This window comes from Durio zibethinus, chromosome 8 (assembly GCF_047325235.1).
Source record: "Durio zibethinus cultivar Kanyao isolate XHJ-2024 chromosome 8, ASM4732523v1, whole genome shotgun sequence".
NCBI classification, from domain to species: Eukaryota; Viridiplantae; Streptophyta; class Magnoliopsida; order Malvales; family Malvaceae; genus Durio; species Durio zibethinus.
The window spans coordinates 22,433,788-22,454,423 of NC_143169.1; the positions used below are offsets into that span (position 1 = coordinate 22,433,788).

Genomic DNA, 20,636 nt, shown 5'->3' on the forward strand with positions numbered 1-20,636 from the left:
TTTTTACGATAATTCTGCTGTAACCCCCATGAAATTAAAAAATGTTGTGCTAGTTAATTAACAGGAAAATTTAGACCAACTCTATTCCAAAATTAGAGTATTTGAATTATGAGTAAAATTCACAAGCTTTGTATAAACCAACAAATCCAAACAATTTCTCAAGAAACTTGACTAAAAAAGGAATTCTACACGAAATTTCAACTAAAACACAAAAAGACTTACATAGTCAAGGTAAAAAAAGAAAAACTAATAAGTATATGAAAGAACAATAAATTTTTGGTTATTCCTGAAAAACACAAAAGGCCTGTTGACTCAAAAAAAAGTCGTGGTTAATTACGACTAATTACGAGCCGAAACCTAAACCCGTGGGCTAACTAGTCCAAGATAGGCAAGCCTAGTAGATAAGTGAACATTGGGACTTGGTCTTGGAGAAGGAATTGAGCCACATGTCAGCAAAGAAAGTCCTGGCTTGACCCTTGGTGATAAATTAACCTGTTCCAGTGCCTTGAATTGTAGCTGTGCTGGGTAGTCTCTGACACAGCCAATCCGAGGACCAACCCCTGTACTCCACTTGTATTTTACAGCCTTCCCCAAATCAAACGCCACAGTTTTGTCAACTGACTTGTTTCCCTCACAATTTTCTTCGTTGCCATGATCTTTTCTAATAGAATTCTCTTTGGCATGAATTGGGTCGGTATTTGTACATGAAATATTTTCAGCCATTTCTTTAACAGACCATGGTAATTTCAGTTCCATATGAGTTTTAACTTCACTGGGGATATCATCATCTATTGGACATTTCTGCAGAGGAAAAAGAAATAATCTTAACAAAAATGTCTTGAATTAATGGTGGCTGATCAGGTTAATGAAAGGAAGCTGAACAGCTACCAATTGTTACCTTAACATTTGTCAAGTCGACATGATGTTCCTCCAAGAAACTGCATAATTCCATGAAATTCTCTTCTGTCGGGTGATAATGACCACTATAAGCCCAGATAGCCTAAAAAGGTAGAAAAAAAAATTCAAAATGTTTTCTTTTTTTTTTTTTAAGTTTTTGGGTAACACAATATGATTGGCTATGGTTTGAGCAGCACAAGTCTGTAATTGTTATAAGAGAAAAGTGTTTATAGGTAAAAATCTGTACTTAGGCAAAAGGTATTTTTTAAGGTTAAAGGGTTTAAATTTTTTGGAGTTCTTGGATTGACATATATTCAAAACATTGATGATCTGAATAATTATTAGAGTCTGAGTTTGAGCTATCATCATCAAACTGCTTGATCATAAACAATGATATTTCATTTTGTTCTTCATCAAGAGAGAAAATTGATTCATGGTCATCATTTGAAAGATTAATAACATAGATTTTAGCAATATCTTATATCATTTTTATTGATTTTTTGTCTGACTTAGGGTAGTTCTATGCAAAATGTCTTGATTTTTTGCAAAGAAAGCATTTATTTCCTTTCTGTTTTGGATCTTTTTTCTTTTTACCAAACTTGAATTTCTAGAATCTTTTGGGCTTTTCTGTTGTTTTAAATAGTTTTTTGTGTTTAGAAAAATGAGAGTTTTTGGGAGGTCTGAATCTTTTGATGTGTTCCTTTTTTCTGTGACTGCAAAGACATATAAAGTCCTTGAAAAATCATTTGATTTAATGAAAAAATCCCAACAATCCTTCTTATTATAAACCATTATATTGCTTTTTTCAATACCTCCATTTCATTTACCAAATCCATAACAACGCTTTTAAAGCCAAAATTTTAAGCCCCAAAAGAGTATTCAAGTCACAAAGTTTAATCAATGTATTCTCCGACAGGAACTCAAAAGCATTTTGTTACTCCTTAGATTTTGAAAATATTTTCATAATAGTGGTTAGAGCAAGGTTACACTCATACCACTTTAGTGCTATCAGAATAGCTTTGACTTTTCATGATAAAAATGGTATTCTTGTATGTACCATGATAGTTTTATTGGATATCAGATTCAAAGACTATAAACATGTAGTACTTGGTATAGTTGAGATAATACTCAATGTAGAAATTATTTTTTTCACAGTTTTCCTAAATTATAATGTCTTTTCATAATCCGACATTGTTAGATGCTTTAAAAGTTATCTTTTTTGGGATATAATCTACTTCATAAAAAAAATTCAAGTTAAAAGAAAAAATTTCTTAAGTACAAGAGAAGGGGAAAAAGATAAATTAAAAGAATATCTAAAAGTGAAAGGTTGTGAATTATTAGTATTTGATAAATTCATGAGAATTAAAACTCTTTCGGCTTTTCCTATCTAACTCAGTTGTTAAAAATAGAACAAAAGAATAATTCTATATGGAGTTGTGCCTGATACCATTATAGGATATTCTAAGACAGCAGAGGGATCGATTGCCTACATTAAAGAAATACCAAACATAAGTAGTTCATAGTTCAGACATATAACCAAGATATTTTAATCGGTGTTTAAGATTAAGCGTTCTTTTACATAACGTCAACTGGTGGCCTAACTTTTGTAAAGATATACTTTTCAATATGATAGCCTACTTTAGTAAGATCTTGGTACAATAACTTTTCTTTAGCTGGGTGGATCAATGATTTGTTTAACAATTCTATAAAGTTTTATAATACAAAAGACACATAATATTCTGACAACTGTAGAGCATAGTAACTTATATCACTGCAAACTATGATATAGAAAACTCTCTTATTCTAAACCTAACTATTGACGAAAGAAGAAAAAATTACCAAAAAAGAAGAGAAGTTTTAGCCAAACATATTTTATAAAAAAGATTTTTTGCAAAGAAAAACTTTTTGGGAAAGTTATGACTTGTTCCTTCTGCGAGAAGGAGTTACAAATTTATACAAGAGAAAAGTAAGCAAATAGTAAACAAATAGGACCTATAATAATAACGTTAAGTTTATGACAAAATATAAAGCAATCGACTTGACTTAAAGTAACTCTAATAAGGTAACTTTAATAAAGTAAATGTAAGATTCTTTTTACTTTATCAAAATAGCTTTAGAAAAGTAGACTTGACTTAAAATCGACTTAAAGTAGACATAAAGTTGACGTCAAAGTTGATGTTGACAAAAGAAAAGCTTGATGTGCCATAATCTTATCTTAAAATCTTTTGGAGGACTCTGGAAAGCATATTTTAAAAGCATCACACATAATTAAATATAATTGGATTAGAACAGGAAATTTTCTTTTTACTTCAACACTATGATTGAATTTTTGACTAGATCATTTTGAAAAATCTTCAAGGTATTGGATGGATAAATAGTTAACTACCTATTGAAATAATTCTTTTTCAAAGTTTGTAGGATCTTTGTCACAATTTTAGAACAGCTAGCTGTACATTTTGTATTCAAATATTTCTCTTATTCTTGCAATATCTTCTAAATTTTGTCTATAAGGATTTGTTAGAAGTTAAGCTAATTTAGCTAGATCATGAAGGTCAAAGTTTACCAATCTTTGAGACAGATCTCTTCACCAATTATTGAAGGGGGTTTAGGAGTCCATTTGTCAAGGTGACTTTACAGTTTTTTTATATATTCTTGAGGGTACCACTATTATAGTTCTTTTTTGAAAAAAAGAAGCTCTGCTATGATCTAGGAGATTTGATTGATTTTACAATCTTTTGAGGAGAAGTTTATACTTATAAGCATATAAAAATATGAATTTGTATAGAGTGTACGGATTGCATATGTAGATATTTAAGTGCTCTTGAAAAAAAGTAAAACCTTCATAGATTTGGCAAGGTCTGTGAAACATGAAGATGATATGGTTGTGTTATGGAATGTTTTTGGTGAGGATGAACCATTTGTGTAAAGTGTTAAACCATCTCAAGAAATTTTCAAGTGCAATATCCTTTTGATTTGGATATTTTGTTTTGGTTAAAACAACAGTAGCGAATGTGAGTTCTGCTGAGTTAAATTCGATGGCAATGGTGTAAAGCTAACATAAATACCATAGAAGAACTAAAGCTTTTTTGAATAGCTTGGCTATATAGAGAATACTTGGGATGTAGCCCAATGGGTCTGATGCCATGGTCAGCTTTTTTTTCTGATGAGTATAACTTGTATTTTAAAAATGAGATCTTTAGCACAATTGTCAATGGTTTTTGTACAACTATTTGTTGTATTTCAGAAGGGAGATTTTGTACTAGAAACACAGGTTTATGATTTGTGTTTGGGATAAATGGTTTGTAGTTTGGCTAGTAAAAGTAAGGGTAAAGAAAATGTTTTTTATTGATTGAGGGGCTTGAGAGGAAGAAGGTGAGGGTGAGAGATTCATCATAGAAATGATTGGAATAATCTTTAAAGAACTCAAAAAAAGTCTGGGAAGAGGTCTAGATAACATTTTTGGGAGAACAGTATTATTTCCTTTTATATGTGCTGTGGTGGAAGAGTACTTTAAAAATCATTGAGAGAGTCTAAGTAATTATGCTTTTGATTTTTTAAAAAAATTAAGCATCTGATCAGAAGCTAACATATCTAATTATATGAGAAAATGGTAACTAATGAGGTGAAATTTAAATATTTGGATTTCATACTTTATAGCTAAAATCACTTTTAGTGTAGAGTGATAATAGATTTTTGAATCTTTGAATCTACCGTTTTTGTATTTACATATTTGTTTGGTTTCATCTTTTTCTTCGATAAGGATTGCCCACCAAAATTTATCACTTGCATTTGTCTGTAATATTATTTTTTCATCTGAAGGAATCTTTAAAGTTAGAAGTGATTGCATTCTTATTTTTAGCATTTGTACTGACTTTGTCTTCTTTTGAGATCACTTAGGTGGTTCTTTCTTTAGCATCTGTCTGAAGGGATGAGTTATTTGTGCAATATCTAGAAGCAATTCATTCATGTAATTGACTACATTGAGGAATTGTTATACTTGCTTCTTAGAAAGATTTCATAAGAAAAATCTTTAAGTATCTTAGCAATGTGTGGTTGAGCTATATATTGTTCATCTTTCAAATACATACCTAGGAAATCAATTTCTAAGGTGTCAATGATCATCTTTTTTCTCTAAGAGCATTATCCCATACTGTTAAACAATTGTCTGAAACTTATCCTATAACTATATATGAAATGTGACAACTAAAGAAAATAACAAGATATCATCCACGTAGATTAGTGCATTATCAAAGATAAAAGCAAAAATCTGTCACTTTGGCACCTAGTCTTGAGCACCAGCTAAAATCCTTTTGTTATATACCTGAATTATGGTCTGCTTACGTTTGGTTTACCTTGATGTAGGTAATCGATCACTGTATTATCCTAAAATATGTTTTAAAATGGTATCAGAGCCCAACACTATATAGAATTGTCCTTCTATTCTGTTTCTAACAATTGAGTTGGATAGGAAAAGTCAAAAGAGTTTTCATTCTAATGGATTTATCAAATACTAGTAATTTGTAACCTTTTACTTCTAAATCTTCTTTTAATTTATCTTTTTCTTTTTCTCTTGCACTTAAGAAATCTTTTTCTTCTAAGTTGAATTCCTTTTATGAAGAAAATTATATCTAAGAAGAGAAAACATTCTAACAAACAATCTTTCTTATTATAAACCTTTATATTTTTTTTTCCAATACTTCCACTTCCCTTACCAAATCCATAAAAAACCTTTTAAAGCCAAAATTTCAAGCTTTAAAAGAGTATGTTCAACCCGCAAAGTTTGATCAATGTATTCTCTCAGCATGAACCCAAAAGCACTTTGTTACTTTTCAAATTTCAAAAAAGTTTCCACAACAGTGTTTAGAGCAAGGTTATACTTATATCCACTTTGGTGCTATTAGAATAGCTTTGACTTTTCATGACAGAAATGATATTATTGTATGTATCAAGATGGCTTTGTTAGATAACAAATTCAAAGAATACAAACATGTAGTACTTGGCATAGTTAAGACAACGTTCAATGCAAGAACTGTCTTCTTCATAGTTTTCTTAAATTATAATGTCTCTTAATGATCTCACATTATTAAATGCTTTAAAAGTTTAGGTGTAGATTATACGCACTGAAATGAGAGGATTTCAAGCAACCCTTCATTACCAAATTGTATACAAAATTCAAGATCATACCATAAACTCCCCTTTACTAAAATTTGATGATGTTATATTTGTAAAAATGGAAGCAGCAAACAAAAATCTCAGACATGTTCACATTCCAAAGCAAATCTCTAATGAAGAACTTGCCACTTTACTCCTTAAGTCGTGGACAACAAGTTACCTAAAGATTTGAAAGAAAAATGAACCCATTCAACATTTTGATCCTACCTACAAGACAAATCAAAATGGCATTATGGCAAATGAGTTTGATCACAGTAAAGGAAAAGATATTCCTACCCAAACCATCTTTCTTACGCAATTCATGATGCAAAAATGTCAAGCTAAACCAAATGTTCAAATTACACACTTTGAACCAGATAGAAAACTTGTATATACATATAGATCTTCATAAAGACTCTGTTATTGGGACATTGATTGTAAATGCAAAGGATGTCAGAAAGACACATACAGAAGCTTCCTTGATGATGATGATGATCCTTTGAAAAAGTAAAAAAACAAGTCTTCCAACAAAAGCTGAAAAAAAAAATATGAAAAAAGAGACTTTGAAATTGATCTATTTAGTGAATTCTCAAGAAAGCTTGACTATTATGTCATCTATCTTAAAAAAGATAAAAATCCAAAATCACTTTCGAAATCCTACAAAATTCAAGCTCTTCAAAACCCAAAAACAAACCAACCTCTACTTCAGGTATGCATGATGCAATCAAGACAGTTTTATTTTCTCTTATTTTTAAGAATTCCATAAAAATCAATATAAACACATTCCAAATTTCAAACCCTACTGATAGAGATGAATATAAAAATTAGAAAAGTGTTTTTCATGCAAAAGCAGTTTTGAACAGGCAAATTGAAAATTTTTTCATCAAAATACATATTTGACCAAAATAGAAAACAAGTTAGACCAAGTCAGTCATTATTTTGACCAAAGTCTTGTTAATCTCTAAAATATTTTTCTTGAAATCCAATCAGGGATAATGACTCTAGATCGGGAACTCAGATACATGATTGAAACCAACACTGGCTTCACTTATACTTTCACTAAAAAAGAGAAAGAGATGTAAAGCTTCAAGATTTAATTTGTAGACCTTCAGAATCAACTTCGTTAAAAACAACAATCAACTTCTAGTTATAATAACTTCACTCCCATTAACACTAGAATGCACAACACCTCTTACCAAACTTATACTCCTTCTTCTTACCAACCATACAACCTACCTTTAATCGCACCCCCAAAGTTTTTTTCACACTATTTCAGTACAAATCTATTCCCACAACAACACCCTCACAACCAAGATAATACTTCATCTAGATATCAGATCAACCAAAATAATCTCCCTTCGAAACAATTGAAAAATGGATTCATAGATTCAAAAAAAAAAACAATCAGTGAACCAAAAACCAAAAAAATTGTAGAATAACCAATTTTTCAACCTCCAAAACCAAAACCAAGCTCAAGCTCTGTTGCTACCCTTTCAAACCCTATACCTCAACAAACAATTGAACTAAAACCTCCAACACAATTCATGATCTCTTCACACCAAATTTCCTTCCACAAATGATACAACACATAGCATAAGAAAATAGCTCTTAACTTTTCATTGAAGATATCTTTCTTATTAAGTATGAAATAGAATCTTAGATAAAAAGTATTAAGTTAAATGATTCAGATGATACACTTTTTCAAATCTTCATGACTAAACGAATAGTTGAAGTTTCAAAAGATAACCCAGAAGTGCACAACCCTGATGGAATGGATACTAAACAGCATCTTCCTTAGACATAAACATGTGCCTTCTTTCAAATTAAAGTTGTCAATTTTCACAATTAATGATATTTCTCCTTCCAAATGGCCTTCAAAATTCTAAGAATTCCTCGTTTAGGGACTTGTTAAATTAAACTATAATCCCAATATTATAATGAATATGGTTTTAATCAGATTTATTTCAAGATCGATTGGAACCTTAAAAAATTTTTAGAATAATATTAGTGAATACATACAGTTATAATTTTTTTAATGCCCAACAATTACATAAGTTGTACTTTAATTTTTAGTGATATTTTACAACCAAGACACTCAGATTGGAAAAAATCAGAGAATAATTTTTCAAGCTTAAATGCTATTTCTTCACCCAAAAGGTCTTGACAGACACTATCAACAATTCTCTTAGTATTTTTATAAACTTGATGGATTCGATGATATCAACTTAAAACAACCTTTTTTTCAATTCTATTCCAAAAGAATTTTCACAACAAATAAAGACTTAACTCAACATAATTTCCCTTGAAGTCAAAATCATGATCTTGGTGATATTTATAAGATGATAAAATGCCCTTGATAAGATTTGCAAAGAGCATAGATATATTGCAAACTTGGTGAACAACTCCAGAAACCCAGAAAGACCATGTTTTTACTTTTCTATGGACTCTAAATCAAAAGCTCTTTCAAGGACTTTACATGTCTTTTTAGTCACAAAAAAAAAAAAAAAAAAACATCAGGAGATTCATACCTCCTAGAAACTTTCACTTTTCTAAATACAAAAATCTGTTCAAAACAACAAAAAAGCCCAGAAGATTCCATAAATTGAAGTTTAGCAGAAAGAAAAAAGACTCAAAGCCAAAAGAAAAAAAATACTTTCTTTACGAAAATCGAAACATTTTACAAAAAATTACCCCAAGTCTAACAAAAAATTAGTAAAAATGATATAAGATATTGTTAATATCATGGTATTAGTCTTTTTCCTTGATAATGAGCAAAATGAAATATCATTGTTATATGATCAAATAATTTGATGATGATAGCTCAAACTTAGACTCAGATGATTATTCAAATGATCAATGTTTTGAATACATGTTAGTCCAAGACCTAAAAAAATCTAAACCCTTCAACTTCCAAAAATGCTTTTAGCCCCAGTACAGGTCTTTACCCACAAATGCTCTATTCTTATAACAATTACAGCCTTTTTTGACACTAGTGCCGTTCAAACCATAACATTTTTCAAAAACTTTTGAAAAAATAAAATTTTTTTTTCAAAATTACTAATGAGAATGTATTCTCTACAGACTTTATTAGCAACTTTGTTACCCTTCAAATATTCCCAAGTTGTCAAATAACCCAAGGAATTTTAGGATCACCACTTCCATAAAAAGACTTCATTATTGGTTTTGACGTGGTTACTAGTATACCAAGTTTAAGACTCAGTAAAAAATGTATAAAATTTGAAAGTTATTTAAGATCTTGAAAAAATCTTCCAAACCTTTTCACCTTGACCATTCAAACAGATTTTAGACATAAGTTCATTTAAATTTCATATGCAAAAAATCATTCAAAATTTCTCGAAAAATACAACCACTTATTTTGGTAAAATTTTGATTTTTTTCATTATCCTTCCCTTCAAAAAAGAGAAAAATATAAACATCATAAAAGCTAGTCACTTAAGAACGAATCCAGATCATTTAAAGCTAGCAAGTTAAGAATGTTCGTAACTCCAGGCACAATGATTAATTGAATCAACTTCTTCTCACTATAGGTGTGTAAAGCGTTTTATGTCAATAAACGTTCAGAATAAATTCATAGAAAATTAAATTTGGTGATTAATTATAAGCCATTTAATGTTTTTCTTACAGATGATAAGTTAAAGTCTTCTCTAAGTTTGATCTCAAAGTAAAATTTTGGCAATTCGGTGTACATTCATAGGACATATACAAAATGCATTTTACGTCTTTCAATACTATTTTCAGTGGATAGTTATTATGGGAAAACACTTATTTACAGCTGGTTGTAATCTTGTAATCTGTATATTTATATTTGTATCTCTAGAATTAAGTATTTGTATCCCTAGAATTAAGGAAGATTTAGTTCCCTAGTTTAACCCCTAGTTAGTTGTATATAAACCTAAGATTCTTGTATAATTGTGGATAAGCAGTTTTTCAATATACATTCAATTTCCACATGGTATCAGATCTTTAGGCTCTTCTTGGGAAGAAAAATTTTCAGCCTTCATTGCTGACTTTTTTAGGCCTTCATTGTCGACTTTTTTAGGCCTTCATTGTCGAATCCTGTTTAGGCCTTCATTGCCGAACCCTTTCAAAGAAAGATATCACTATCACCCAATTTAAGGAAATGTTAACTGAAAAAATCACTGGAGTACTACAGATGTCTCAGAAACAAAGACAGTTTAACAGGGAAGAGATTGAAAAGCTGAGAAACTTATTGAAAATCCTTGAAAAGCCTACTATGGTATGTTCTTTGGGTAAAGTTTCTAGTTCAGGTAAAGCTTCTGATTCTCATGGATTAAATGTCTCGGCTAAGCCTATTACGAGTTCTTGGGTCATTGACTCAGGAGCCACAGACCACATGACACATTTCCCATAAAAGTTTAGTACATATAACCTGTGTCCTAGTAATAAGAAAATTGTTGTTGCTGATGGTTCACTTACCACAGTGGCAGGATTAAGAGATGTTCAAGTTAATCCCTCGTTTGTTCTAAAAAATGTTCTTCATGTTCCTGGATTGTCTACTAATCTGATATCTATACAAAAACTTACCAAAGATATGAATTGTAAAGTAACTTTTTATCCCTCTTATTGTGAATTTCAGGACCAGAGTTCGGGGAAGATGATTGGACTTGCTAAGGAGAAGGATGGACTATACTATCTTGAGACATCAAATAACACAAATAGTATCAAAAATAGTTTACCTTTGTCATTTTTTTCTGAAAAATCTTCCAATAAAGACAAAATCTGGCTTTATCATTTTCGTATTGGACATCCTTCTTTTGGAACCTTGAGAAACATGTTTCCTTCTTTGTTCAAAGAATTAAATGTTGAAGATTTTCATTGTGATATTTGCGAATTTGCAAAACATAGACGTGTGTCTTTTCCAATCAGTAACAAAAGAAGTTCTACTCCTTTTTACTTGATTCATAGTGACATTTGGGGTCCCTCTACAATTCTTAATATTTCTGGTACGAGATGGTTTGTTTCATTCATAGATGATTGTACTAGGGTCTCTTGGGTTTTTTTACTTAAATCTAAATCGGATGTGAATAGTATGTTTTTAAGCTTCCAAAACATGATCCAAAATCAATTTGGAGTAAAAATCAAGAGATTTAGGTCTGATAATGCAAAAGACTACTTCAACCAGAGTCTATCCACCTATTTTCAAAAAGAGGGGATTATCCATGAGTCATCTTGTGTTAATACTCCACAGCAAAATGGAGTGGCAGAGAGAAAAAACAGTCATTTATTAGCCACAACCAGAGCCTTTCTTTTTTAAGCAAATGTACCTAAATCTTATTGGGGGGAAGCTGTTCTCACTGCCACACACATTATAAATAGGTTACCTTCAAGAGTTTTGGGATTTAAAACTCCTATGGAACTACTCTCACAATTTTATCCCAACCTCAATACCACAAACAATCTCACACCTAGGATATTTGGTTGTACATCATTTGTTCATGTTCACAGTCATAACAGGGGAAAGTTGGATCCAATAGCGATTAAGTGTATTTTTGTGGGGTATTCTTCAACTCAAAAAGGATATAAGTGCTATCATCCTCCTACCAAAAAATTTTATGTGTCTGCAGATGTCACTTTTGAAGAAAATAAACCATTTTTTTACTCAACCTTATCTTCAGGGAGAGACTTCATTCATGGAAGATAAGGATAAAGACTTCTTTTTGCTTGATTTGCCCCCTTCTTCAACATTTACACCCATTAATTCTTATGAGTCGAAACCTGTTTCTGCTGAGCCCAAGTCAAACATTGAATTTGAGTCTGAACCCATTCCAAATACGAAAGATGTGACAAATGATAATATTGTTCTTGATTCTATGAAAGAATTACAGGTGTACTCAAGAAGAAAAGTTCCAGATCCTGAACCAGTGCCAGTCCAAGAACCTGATCCTAACTCTGGAAATGAGGTAACTACAGTTTTTGACTCTGTTTCTCAAAATGAGCATGAATCTCCTAAAACTATAGCTAGTGATTATGATTTGCCTATTGCCATTAGGAAAGGAACCAGAGAATGTACCAAGCATCCACTATACCCAATATCTAATTTTGTATCATTTGAAAAATTCTCACCATCCCACAAAAATTTTCTTGTGAGCCTAAACACTATTTCTGTTCCAACTACATTATCCGAGGCATTATCCAGTGAGAAATGGAGGCAAGCCATGAAAATAGAAATGGAGGCCTTAGAGAAAAATCAGACATGGGAACTGGTAGAGTTGCCTAAAGAAAAAAATTCAGTGAGGTGTAAATGGGTTTTCACTGTAAAATACAAGGCAGATGGTACTGTTGAAAGGTATAAAGTCAGGTTAGTGGCTAAGGGCTACACTCAGACCTATGGAGTGGATTACCAGGAAACCTTTGCTCCAGTTGCCAAGGTGAACACAGTTAGGATTTTGTTATCATTAGCTGCAAATTACAATTGGCATCTTCAACAATTTGATGTAAAGAATGCTTTTTTACATGGTGATTTGGAAGAAGAAATATATATATGAAGGTTCCACCGGGATTTGAAGGTCATCTAGCAGCAAACAAAGTATGCAGGTTAAAAAAGGCTTTATATGGCCTTAAACAGTCTCCTAGAGCTTGGTTCGGGAGATTTGCCAAAGTGATGCTAGCAATGGGATATAAACAGAGTCAAGGAGATCACACATTGTTTATCAAGCACTCTGATTCAGGGAGAGTCACAGTTCTATTAGTGTATGTTGATGATATAATTGTAACTGGAGATGATGAAAAAGAGAGAGAATCTCTAAAACAGTGTTTGGCTAGAGAATTTGAGATAAAAGAGCTAGAAAGATTGAAGTATTTTCTAGGAATTGAAGTAGCTCACTCATGGCATGGTATTTTTATCTCACAACAGAAATATGTGATAGATCTTCTGAAAGAAACTGGGAAGCTTGCATGTAAACCTGTAAATACTCCTATAGATCCTAATCATAAAATTGGAGAAGCTAATGAAGATGCTGCTGTAAATAGAGAGATGTACCAAAGATTAGTTGGAAGACTCATTTATCTCTCACATACTAGACCTGATATAGCATATGCTGTGAGTGTGGTAAGTCAATTTATGCATAGTCCTAAAGAAGTGCACCTACAGGCTGTCTACCGTATATTGCACTATTTGAAGGCCTATCCTGGGAGAGGTATCTTATTCAAAAGAGATTCGGGGTTAGTTCTAGAAGCATATACAGATGCTGATTATGCAGGTTCAGTAACTGATAGAAGATCTACCTCAGGCTACTGCACTTTCTTAGGTGGTAATCTTGTGACTTGGAGGAGTAAAAAACAGAATGTGGTGGCAAGATCAAGTGCTGAAGTAGAGTTCAGAGCAATGGCTCAAGGAATTTATGAACTACTATGGTTAAAGATTATCCTAGAAGACTTGAAGATCAAGTGGGATGGACCAATGAGACTCTACTGTGATAACAAGTCTGCAATAAGCATTGCACACAATCCTGTGCAACATGACAGAACAAAACACATTGAAGTAGACCGGCATTTCATAAAGGAAAAACTAGACAGTGGGTTGATTTGTACACCTTATGTATCAACCAAGGGTCAACTTGCAGATGTGTTGACTAAAGGTCTCAGCAGTGCAACATTTCAAGAAATTATTTCCAAGCTGGGAATGAAAAACACCTATTCACCAGCTTGAGGGGGAGTGTGAGAAAACACTTATTTACAGCTGGTTGTAATCTTGTAATCTGTATATTTATATTTGTATCTCTAGAATTAAGTATTTGTATCCCTAGAATTAAGGAAGATTTAGTTCCCTAGTTTAACCCCTAGTTAGTTGTATATAAACCTAAGATTCTTGTATAATTGTGGATAAGCAGTTTTTCAATATACATTCAATTTCCACAGTTATGCCTTTTGATTTAAAAGTTTCTCTCTCATTATTTCAAAAAGCAATGATAGATTTTTGCTCTTATTTTTTATAATACACTAATTTACATTAATGATATCTTATTGTTCTTTTCAGATGTTACATCTCATACACAGTTATTGGATAAGTTCAACAGTATAGGATAATGCACTTAAAGAAAAAGATTATTATTGGCATCTCAAAAATTGATTTCTTAGGCATGTATTTGAAAAATATATAATACATAGCTCAATCACACATTGCTAAGGCACTTAAAGATTTTTCTAATGAAAATTTCTCCAAAAAACAAGTACAATAATTCTTCGATGTAGTCAACTACATGAGTGAATTTCTCTCAGATCTTGCATAAATAACTCATCCTTTCAAACAGATGCTAAAGAAAGAACCACTTAAGTGGTCCCAAAAAGAGACAAAGTTAACACAGATGCTGAAGATAAGAGCTTAGTTAATTTCAATTTTAAAGATTTCTTCAGATGAAAAAAGATATTGCATACAGATACAAACGATAAATTTTGGTTGGCAATCCTTATTGAAGAAAAAGATGAAACCAAACAAATATATGGATACAAAAGCAATAGATTTAAAGATTTAGAAATCCATTATCACTTTACATTAAAAGAGATTTTAGCTGTAAAGTACACTAAAAGGTTACCACTTTTTAGGGGAACTAGATATCAACTTGTGACCAGATACTTATAATTTCATAAAAAAATAGATATCAAATGCACAGTTACTCAAATTTTCTCAATAGTTTTCAAAGTACTCTTTCGTCACAACACATATAAAAAAGAAAGGATAATATTCTCCTACATATGTTATCCAGAACTTTTCTTAGACCTCTATCGAGTTCTTTAAAGATTATTTCAGTCAATTCCATGATGAATCCCTTACCTTCACCTTCTTCCTCCCAAGCCTTATCCTCAAAAAACCCATTTCTTCCTTCTTTAACAAAACCTCACCTTGATATGAATTTCTCAAATGAATTTAATCTATTAGATGAATTTCTCAACATCCCAATTGAAAAACTTCCTTAAAAATTAAGAAAACTAATTGTAACCAAATCCCTTGATAAAAAAGCCTTACACCTATTGTTTAAATACCAATCCAAGATACTTAAAAGATTTGAAGACACTTTCAATTTTGGAATACATCCAGAATATTTTTTCATTCACCCTTTCAAATTCTCTAACCCACTTTGGTTTCCAAAAGAAACTATTTGTTTCATGTGGTACCTTTATCACCTTTACTACATAAGTGTACAATTCCCACTCTAAAAGCTCAAAAGACTCATCCATTATTTTCATCAGTTAAGCATCAACCCAAAAAAAACTTTAACTTTTTCTTCTAAGGGTTCAGACCTATTTTCATATGGATTCAATGGATAGAAACTTATGAAAGATAAAGTTTTCCCTGATCCTCACATCATTTTGATTTTTCACAATATTGTAATTATTTATTGATTAACCATAATATTTCCCTTACGTGGCAATTTATATAGCTCACAAAGTTATTCATTATCAGATTTCATATTTGATCACCTTGTTGAATACAAAGAGTTTCAAAGATAAATAGGTTAGATATGAACCATAAGATTTTCAAACATAATTGGCCAAAGCTTCAAGATAATGTTTCATGGGAAAGCTACCTTTCAAAATATAATTATCAGCTTAAGATTAATAAAAAGATTTATGAAACAAAATTTAATGGTGAATGGAGAGAAGCCCTTCCTGAAACAACAAGATATTAACTTGATCATGCTAGACCAATAGAATGAAACCCTTATTGGAAACCCCCTGAAATTATCAAATAAATGGAATGGCAAGATTCACAAGACCCATATGAAGATTTTTCAGAATGATCCAATCAGTTATGGTGTTGAAACAAAAAGAAAATTTTCTATTTCAGTCCAATTATGTTTAATTATGTGTGATACTTTTAAAAGAAGTTTTTCAAACTCCTCCAAAAGACTCCAAAACAAGATGATGACATATTAAACTTTGCTTTTTGTCAACATTAACTTTAGCGTCAATTTTATATCACTTTAAGTCATTTTCAAGTCAAGTCTAATTTTTTAAAGCTATTTTAATAAAACAAAAGAAATCTTTACTTTTATTTTATTAAAGTTATTTTATTAAAGTTGCTTTAAGTCAAGTCGATTGCTTTATATATTTAGTCATGGGTCCAATGTCATTATTATAGGTCCTATTTGCTTACTATTTGTTTACTTTTTTCTTGTATAAATTTGTAACTCATTCTCACAAAAGTAACAAGTCATCACTTCCCTAAAAAGTTCTTCTATGTAAGAAATCATTTCTTATAAAATATTTTTGGCTAAAACCTCTCTTTTCTTTTGGTAATTCATTCCTCCTTCTTCAGTAGTTAGATTTAGAATCAAAAAGAGTTTTCTATATCATCATTTGCAATGATACAATTGCTACAATGTTGTAGATCTTTTGCATCAGAAAGCCTTCTAGAATTATCAAACAGATCATTGATCCACCCAACCAAAGAAAAGTTAATGTACCAAGGGTCTAAAGTAGGCTACCATAGTGAAAAGCATCTCTATAAAAATCAAGCCACCAGTTCAATGTTATGTCAAAAAGGTGCCTAGTCTTGAACATCAGCTAGAATGCCTTGGTTATATGCTTGACCTATGAACTATTTATATTTGGTATTACCTTGATATGGGTAACCAATCCTTCTGCTATCTTAGAATATGTCCTAGAATGGTATCAACCTCAAAATTCAACTTGCAAAACCTTCAACAAAATCAGTTATGTTAGAAACAACAACAATAATCAACTTTCAGTTATAGTATCTTCTCCTCCATCAACATTGAAGTGCATGACATCCCGCACCAAAACTTATACTCTTCCTCCTTACTAGAACCATACAATCGGCCTTCAACCTCACCCTCAAAATCTTTTTTCACACCATTTTAATACAAACCTCCTCTAACAACAACACCCTCACAACCAAGACAACTTCACCCCAATATCAGTTCAATTAAAATAACTTCCTTTTGAAACAATTGAAAAATAGATTCAGAGAAAACAACCAGTGAACCAAAAAATCAAAAAAATTGCAAAACAACCACTTTCCCAACCTTCAAAACCAAAACCAAGCTCAAGCTCTATTGTTACCCCTTCAATCCTATACCTCAATTGACAACTGAACCAAAACCTCCAACACAATTCATGATCTCTCCCACGCCAAATATCCTTTCACTAATGATACATAGCATATATAACACAAGAAACATCCCTCATTGAAGATGTCTTTCTTACTAAGTATCAAATAGAATCCCAAATGGAAAGACATTGGTTTTTTCTACGATAATTCTGCTATAACCCCCATGAAATTAAAAAATGTTGTACTAGTTAATTAAGGAAAATTTAGACCAACTCTATTCCAAAATTAGAGTGTTCGAATTATGAGTAAAATTCACAAGCTTTGTATAAACCAATAAATCCAAACAATTTCTCAAGAAACTTGAGTAAAAAACGAATTCTACACGAAATTTCAACTAAAACACAGGAAGACTTACACAATCAAGGTAAAAAAAGAAAAACTAATAAGTATATGAAAGAACAATAAATTTTTGGTTATTCCTGAAAAACACAAAAGGCCTGTTGACTTAAAAAAAAGTCGTGGTTAATTACGACTAATTACGAGCCGAAACCCTGACCCGTGGGCCAACTAGTCCAAGATAGGCAAGCCTAGGAGATAAGTGAACATTGGGACTTGGTCTCGGAGAAGGAATTGAGCCACATGTCAGCGAAGGAAGTCCTGGCTTGACCCTTGGTGATAAATTAACCTGTTCCAGTGCCTTGAATTGTAGCTATGCTGGGTAGTCTCTGACACAGCCAATCCGAGGACCAACCCCTGTACTCCACTTGTATTTTACAGCCTTCCCCAAATCATACGCCACAGTTTTGTCAACTGACTTGTTTCTCTCACAATTTTCTTCGTTGCCACGATCTTTTCCAATGGAATTCTCTTTGGCATGAATTGGGTCGGTATTTGTACATGAAATATTTTCAGCCGTTTCTTTAACAGACCCTGGTAATTTCAGTTCCTTGTGAGTTTTAACTTCACTGGGGATATCATCATCTATCGGACATTTCTGCAGAGGAAAAAGAAATAATCTTAACAAAAATGTCTTGAATTAATGGTGGCTGATCAGGTTAATGAAAGGAAGCTGAACAGCTACCAATTGTTACCTTAACATTTGTCAAGTCGACATGATGTTCCTCCAAGAAACTGCATAATTCCATGAAATTCTCTTCTGTCGGGCGATAATGAGCACTGTAAGCCCAGATAGCCTGAAAAGGTAGAAAACAAAAATTCAAAATGTTTTTCATGATTGTTTTGTTGAAAAATTAATGAGAACAAAGCTAGCAACATACTTCGAGAGTTCCACGACGAACAACCAATCTTCCCGATGCAATGGTGGCTCCCCCAGCTAGGAAACTGGAGTGGTGAAAGAGACCCTTCTCCTTCTGCCCAACGTACAGGATTCTTGATGTACTTAGAACAAATATCCACTTGGTTCTTTCTATGGTGTTAACTGCCGCTTTACTTTGTTTGTAAATCATCTTCCCTCTCTGCAGAATAACTTCATACGCTTCCCATTCTTTCTGCAAAACCAAGCAATAATATATATCTGAGCACTGAAAACTCATTCCCTGATCATTAACTGAGCTAAAATTTGCAAAATAACATTCTTTTCGACTCATCTTTTACTTTATCTTGGAATCCAGAAAGTACCCCAGAATTATCCAATACTTGATTGATCTTCATATTGAAAGAAAAAAGAAAGAAAAAAATAACTTTTTTCTAACTAAAATCTTTTTAAGCAAATCAGTGTCATTCTCCTGAAGTAATGAAGGAGAAAAGTTCCATATTGCCTTAAAAAAGAGCCAACGGTCGTGTGGACTATTGGTATTCTGGCAACCTTGAGTACAAAAAAATAATAGAAGGAAATAGCTGCCTGGCATGCAATTGCCTTCAATTAGAATAGACTACCATTGTAGATAAGTGCCGATTGCCCTTACCGGTCCGAGATATTTGATGCATTCACGCTGTAGATTGGGCCTTGGGCATTTGTCAAGATTAACTTCTTTGCCTTCTCCAACGTCCAACCTGCAATTTGATGGAAATGTAACTGTCTCAGGAAATTCGAAAAAGAAAAAAAAATGAAGATCAATATTCTGATGTTTTTTCCCCTTTACCAGTAGAAGAAGGGCTGAGAACTCCCATTCTCAAACCAGACATCATAGTACAAATGTAGGTTGTGACCGTAACGATGTCGTGGATCAATCTGCGTAACAAAATCAAAAGGTTAAAAATAGAAGTGGTAACTTAAGTAGTCAAATCGCTATTAAAATTCGTGAACAATATTGGAAGAATTAGTGGATTAGTTATTCAAAGTAGAGGTGAGCAATACTCCGAACATTGACTTACAGCTTCAAGCCAGTGTCGTAAAGCCAACTGCTGACCTTTAACGTCCTTTGACAGGCCTTTCCCAACCTACGATTGTCATCATTAACAACAAATTTAAAAGTTAATGTTAGTTTGCGGCAAGAAGATTGTTGGTATACAAGTTGTACCGGTCAAAAAAGGATTTTGATTGACATTTTTCTTGACAAGATAATTTCCATCTTTAAGAGAAAGAGAACTAGATTTGGTCTAAATGTTGAAACATGTGACACCAAATTTAAGACTTTGTCTGAAACATTTCCGGAAAAAAAACTCATACCTTGGCTGCTCTTGTCCGAGCTCGTGCCCATCGGGAAATAGCTGTTTCTGATTTATTAGAGTTAAAGAATGATACAGAGCTCCGCCTCAGAGCTGCAAATTCTAATGCCTTCCACCTGAAGAAAAAAAAAAGAATTTGGATCAAGAACTAGACGACCCAAAAGAATAAATTTTGCAGGCAACATTAATCCGGAAATTTTATTGGAAGAAAAAAATGATGGTTAAGAGAACAAATTACCAGAGTTCCTCAACAACAACAGCGCAATCTGCAAGGTTTCTTCGAGTCCGGTAACTTTTGTAAAACTTTTGCAGCTTAGTAGCAGCTGCATGAAGCTCGCTAGCAGGCCTGGAAGACAGAAATTTTGCTTGTTCTGGAGAAGCAATCGTGATAGAAATCCTCCTATTGACGATATCAGGTGCTGAAACAGTCATTTGGAGCTTTAGCTTTCCGGGTTTATTTTTCTTGAAGCGCATAGTCTCTCCATTAAGGATTCTATCTTGCTCATGATCTGATTCATCAGTATTATCCCTTTTCTTGAAGCTGCTTGTTCTCAATGCATCCTTCCCCTTCCTCTCATCAAAGTCGACGGGTGTCATCAAAACCATCTCTGCGTCTTCTACAAATAAAATTAACAAATTTGACCATTTCAAGAATCTATCAGAAATTGCATGTCATAACAATAAAGAAGGAAAATCTCAGTTAATAAAATGCATGAACCTGAAAGAAGCAAGAATATCTTAATCAATGCCTGATGAAATTAGAAAGCCAGATTCCACACCCTCTTTATAAAAATAATAGTCAGTGTTCTTAAAATGACTGAGACGTGTTATTTTCAGGAGACTGGAAAAGAATCAATGAAGTTTACTAAAACATGCATGGTACCTTCAAATACGTAAGAGACACAAC

At 32.4% G+C, this 20,636-nt stretch overlaps 2 pseudogenes across 1 annotated transcript; both read right to left on the bottom strand.

Moving 5' to 3' along the window:
* Positions 1-357: 357 nt before the first annotated feature.
* LOC111278437 (IQ domain-containing protein IQM1 pseudogene) lies at positions 358-1,715 on the bottom strand (annotated as a pseudogene).
* Positions 1,716-17,393: 15,678 nt separating this feature from the next.
* LOC111278990 (IQ domain-containing protein IQM1-like) lies at positions 17,394-20,636 on the bottom strand (annotated as a pseudogene). Its single transcript, XR_016344060.1, has 8 exons — positions 19,968-20,636; positions 19,731-19,845; positions 19,436-19,501; positions 19,204-19,292; positions 19,027-19,114; positions 18,379-18,609; positions 18,193-18,294; positions 17,394-18,095 (listed from the first exon to the last, which is right to left on the bottom strand). The product of XR_016344060.1 is annotated as an IQ domain-containing protein IQM1-like (transcript).